The sequence below is a fragment of the Neovison vison genome, chromosome 6 (assembly GCF_020171115.1).
Source record: "Neovison vison isolate M4711 chromosome 6, ASM_NN_V1, whole genome shotgun sequence".
Taxonomy (NCBI): domain Eukaryota; kingdom Metazoa; phylum Chordata; class Mammalia; order Carnivora; family Mustelidae; genus Neogale; species Neogale vison.
The window spans coordinates 59,641,460-59,647,459 of record NC_058096.1 but is presented as its reverse complement, the minus strand read 5'-3'; positions in this window follow the sequence as shown (position 1 = coordinate 59,647,459).

Sequence of the window (6,000 nt, the reverse complement as noted above, 5' to 3'; positions counted from 1 at the left end):
TAAATATATATTCAAATTCAGACTACCCTAACACTGTAATGCTGGTATGTAAATCACATAATTCTAGTACAAAGATGAATAGATAAAAACATTAAAAGTAAGTATAGCTATGACAATGTTAATGAATACATAAAAAGATGTAAATTATGACATCAAAAACATAAAATGAGGAGCAGTAAAAGAGTATAGTTTTTATATAACTTTAGTGAAGCTGTCATCAACTTAAAATAGACTGGTATAACTATAAGATGTTTTATATAAACCTCATGGTAACCATAAAGGAAAAACCTCCAGTAGATTCACAAAAAATAAAGAGAAAGTAACTAAAGTGTATCAGTATGGAAAGTCATCAAGTCACAAAGCAATACTGCAAGAGACAAAGAAAAGTACAAAGTATCGACAAAAGGGCTAGAAATCAATAAAAGTACAGTACTCAGTCCTGATTTTTCAGTAATTATTTTAAATGTAAATGGATCAAATTCTCCAATCTAAAGACAGAGAGTGGTCAAATGGACAAAAAAAACCAAGATCCAGATCTATGCTACTTATGAGACTCTCTTCAGTTTTCAGGACACACATAGCCTGAATGTGATGAGATGGAAAAAGATAATTCCACACAAATGGAAATCAAAGGAGAGCAGGGATAATTATGCTTATATCAGACAAAATAGATTTTAAATCAGAACCTGAACAAGAGACAAAGAAAGTCATTATATCACCATAAAGGGATCAGTTCCTCAAGAAGATATAATAATTGTTGTTGTTGTTGTTTTGAAGACTTTACTTACTTATTTGAGAGAAAAAGCATAAGAGAGAGCACACACACAGGAGATAGAGCCTGAAAGAGGGTAGGGGGAGAGGAAGAGGAAGAAGCAGACTCCCTCAAGCAGGGAGCCAGATGCAAGGCTTGATCCCAGGACCCTGAGATCATGACCTGAGCCAAAGTCAGCTGTTTAACTGACTGAGACACACAGGCACACACACCAAAGTTATGACAATTGTAAATATATATGTCCCAGGATTGGAAAACCTGAATATATCAAGGTACTAATAGACCTGAAATACAAGAATAAAATCAAGGTAAGAAACTTCAATACCCGACTTAGGAAATTAAAAGGAAACATTGAACCTGAACTATACTGTAGGCTAAATGGACCTTATAAACATACACAGAACATTTCATTCAGCTGCAGCAGCAAAATATACATCCTTTTCAAGTGTACACAGAATATTATCCAGAATGGATCACAAAGTTAAGGCAAAAAAAAGTCTTATCAAATTTAAGAAGTTTGATGATAACAACTACCTTTTCTAAATCAGTGGTATGAAACTAGAAATTGACAACAAGAGAAAAATCAGAAAATTCGCAAATATCTGGAAATTAAACACTCCAGAACCACTAATGGGTAAAAGAAGAAATCAAAAGGAAAATCAAAAAATATCTGGAAGGAAGTGAGAATGGAAACACAATACACCAAAACTCACAAGTTGCCACAAAATAAGTTCCAAGAGGGATGAAAGAATCAATAACCATCATATTTACTGGTGAAAAAATGGAAGCTTTCTTTCTAAGATCATGAGTAAGACAAGAATGTCCACTTTTGCTACTCCTATTCAACATCATGCCAGAAATTTTAGCCAGAGCAATTGCACAAGGAAAAAAAGTGAAAAGTATCCAAATTGCAGAGGAAGACCTAGGACCAGCTCTTCACATATGACATGACTTACATATAGAAAATCTGAAGCATACTACCAATTCCCATCCCCCAATACATTTAGAGCTAATAAACAAATTCAACAAAGTTCCAGGATATGAAGTCAAAATCAACATGCAGAAACATGTATTTCTATACATTAGCAATGAATAACCTGGAAAGGAAATTAAGAAAATTGTTCCACTTACAATAGCATCAAAAAGAATAAAATACTGAAGAGAAAATGTAACTAAGGAGTTGCAAGTTATACATTGAAAACTGTAAGACATGGCTAAAAGAAAGTAAAATATATTTAAACAGATGTACATACATTCCTATATTCATAGATTAGAAGCAATATTGATAAAACAGCAATACTTCTCAAAGAGAGCTATATATTCAATGCAATTACTATCAAAATCAGAAATGGCCTTATTTGGCAGAAACAGAAAATCATCTAATTCATATGGAATGTCAAGAGACCCCAAATAATAGAAACAATATTGAAATATAAGAATAAGTTTGGAGAATTGACATTCCCAATTTTAAAACTTCTACAAAGCTATAATAAAACAGTTTGGTACTGACCAAAGCCTAGACATGCAGACCAGTGGAAAATGAACTTGAGGAGTCCACAAATAAAACCACACTTTTATGGCTCATTAATTTTCAGCAAAGATGCCAAGACCATTCACAGGGGGGTAATTCATATGGACCACAAATGAACAAACTAGATAATCACCTACAAAAGAATGAAGTTGGGTTTTTATCTGACACTCTATTAAGAAGCTAACCCCAAGTATGTTAAAGTCCAAACATGATTGCTAAAATGATCAAATTCATAGAAGGAAAGGTCTTCATTACTTTAAGATTTGGTAATCATTTTTAGGTGTGTCATCAAAGGGACAAACATCCAAGGAAAACATAGAGAAATCAGAGTTCAACAATATTAAGAGATTTTATGTACAAAATTTTGTGTATCAGAGTACACCATCAGGAGTGGAAAACAACCCATAGAATGTGAAAATATAATTGTGAATGATCTATCTGACAAGATTCGAATATCCAGAATACATAAAATTTTTTTACTACTGGAAGGCAAACAATCAAATTTTAAAAAATGGATCAAAGACTTGAATAGGCATTTTCCCAAAAAAAGAATAACAAATGGCCAATAAACACATGATAAGATGGTCAATGTTATTTGTTATTAGGAAAATGCAAATTGAAACTGCAATGAGATAACACTTCACACTAACTAGGGTGGTTAATAATAATGAAAATAACAAGTGTGGGAAAGGATGTAGAAGAATTGGAACTCTCATGTATTGCTGATAGAAATGTACAGTGGTGTAGCCATGATGAACAATAATTTGGCAAGTACATAAATAAGTTAAATGTAGAATTACACATAGTTCAGCAATTCGACTTATAGGTACATAGCCAAGAGAATTGAAAACCGAAGTTCAAACAAAAACTTGTACCTAATGTTCATAGCAGCACTATTCATAACAGTCAAAGTAGGACCCAATCTAAAAGCTCATCAGTTGTTGGATGTTTACAGAAAGGTGGTAGATCCATACATGAACTATTACTGAGCCACAAAAAGAAAAGAAGTACTGATACATGCCACAACATGGATAAACCTTTAAAACACTATCATACATGAATGAAGCCAGACACAAAATGCTACATATTAGGATTCCATTTATTTGAAATATCTATAATAGGCAAATCCATAGAGACAGAAAGAAGATTAGTGATTGCCAGGTGGTATGGGATTAGTACTGATGACTACAGTTTCCTTTAGGGTGACAAAAATTTTCTGGAACTTGGTAGTGGTGATGGCTTCTTTACATTGTGAATGGACTAAAGGCTACTGAATTGTACAGTTTAAAATGGATAAACTGGTAAAATTTAAATTATGCATATTTGCTACAAAAAGGTGCATTTTATTTTCTTGTAACAACTGAAGGGAAATTGTTTAGGCAATCTTACAAATACAAGAATGGAATCTTTTTAAAAGTATCCACTTTTATCCATGTTGATGAAAAAGTTGGATATTCATCCTTTCTGATGGCTGAGTAATACTCCATTGTATATATGGACCACATCTTTATCCATTTGTCTGTTGAAGGGAATCTCAGCTCTTTCCATAGTTTGGTTATCATGGAAATTGCTGCTATGAACATTATGCTAAGTGAAATAAGTCAAACAGAGAAAGTTGATTATTATATGGTTTCACTTATTTATGGAACATAAGGAATAAATGAAGGATGTTAGGAGCACGAAGGGAAAAATGAAGCAGATGAATGAAAGAGGGAGATGAACCATGAAGGACTATGGACTCTAGGAAACAGGGTTTCAGAAGGGAGAGGGGTAGGGGGATGGATTAGCCTGGTATGGGTATTAAGAAGGGCACATATTGCATAGAACACTGGGTGTTATACATAAACAATGAATCATGGAACACTACATCAAAAACTAATGATGTACTGTACAGTGACTAACATAACATTAAGAAAAAAGAATCCCCCCAAATAAAAATAAATAAATACAAATTTTCACTTTAAATTTTTTTTGAGATTATTATAGATTCACAAGTAGTTGTGAGAAATAATCTATAGATCTTATGTGCTTTTAATCCAGTTTTCTACAACAATAACATTTTGCAAAACTATAGTTTTTATATCTAGGTATTTATAAAAATACAACTAGGATATTGACATTGAGTAAAATACAAAACAGTTCTCTCACGTAATCTTCAAATAGGAACAGCTTTCCTTTTTTCTTTCTCATTTGTATTCCCTTTATTTAGTTTTCTTGCCTTGTTGCACTGTTCACAACTTATTCAACACTGTTGAATAAGAGTTGTGAGACTAGGCATCCTTCCCTCATTCACTCTTTTAGGTGGAAAACATTCAGTCTTCCATAATTATTTATAGTGCGAACTGTAGGCTTTTATAGATGCTCTTTATCAAAATGGAAAACTTTCCCAAATTGCTATTTTTTTAGAGTTTTTATCACAAATTTGTGTTATGACAATAGATATGTTGATGTCCTATCCCCAATGTGACTGTATTAGGAAGTAGGTTCTTTAATGAAGTCATAAGGATGGGGCCATCTGTACCCCAATGTTTATAGCAGCAGTGACCACGGTCACCAAACTGTGGAAAGAACCAAGATGTCCTTCAAAGGACAAATGGATAAGGAAGATGTGGTGCATATACACTATGGAGTATTATGCCTCCATCAGAAAGGACGAATACCCAACTTTTGTAGCAACATGGACGGGACTGGAAGAGATTATGCTGAGTGAAATAAGTCAAGCAGAGAGAGTCAATTATCATATGGTTTCACTTATTTGTGGAGCATAACAAATAGCATGGAGGACATGGGGAGATAGAGAGGAGAAGGGAGTTGGGGGAAACTGGAAGGGGAGGTGAACTATGAGAGACTATGGACTCTGAAAAACAATCTGAGGGTTTTGAAGGGGCGGGGGGTGAGAGGTCGGGGTACCAGGTGGTGGGTATTATAGAGGGCACGGATTGCATGGAGCACTGGGTGTGCTACAAAAATAATGAATACTGTTATGCTGAAAATAAATAAATTTAAAAAAATTTTAAAAAAAGGATGGGGCCCTAACCTAATGTACCTGTTATTCTTTATTTTTTAAAATATTTTATTTGTTTGAGAGAGAGAGAGAGTAAGAGAGAGAGTGTGAGTGGGGGGAAGGGACAGAGAGAGAGGGATAAGCAGGGATAAGCAGAATCCCTGCTGAGCAGGGAGCCTGATGTAGGGTTCTATCCCAGGACCCTGGGATCATAACCTGAACTAAAGACAGTTGCTTAACTGTCCCTGTAACTGTTATTCTTAAAGGAATAAACTGTTATTCTTAAAGGAAGAAGAAAAGAGGTGAGAGGTATCTCTCACACATACACAGAAGAAAGCCATCTGAAAACATGGTGAGAAGGCAGATTTCTTTCAGCCAGGAAGAGATGCCCCAATCAGATCCTTGCTGGTTCTTTGATCTTGGACATCTATCCTCCAGAGTACTGAGATAATAAATTCCTCTGAAGTCATTAAGGTTGTGATATTTTGCCTAGCAGCGCTACTGGACAAAGACAATTTGTTGTTGAATATTGTCAAATTCTTCTAAATGCTCTTTAGTTACCTGTACTAAAACCAAACCAAACATAACAAAAATCCAAACAAACCAAAACCAAAACCAAAACCAAAACCAAAACTAAAAGAGAATGGGCTTTTCTTTCTTCCTCCCCCTCTTCCTCTTTTTTCTTCTTCTGAA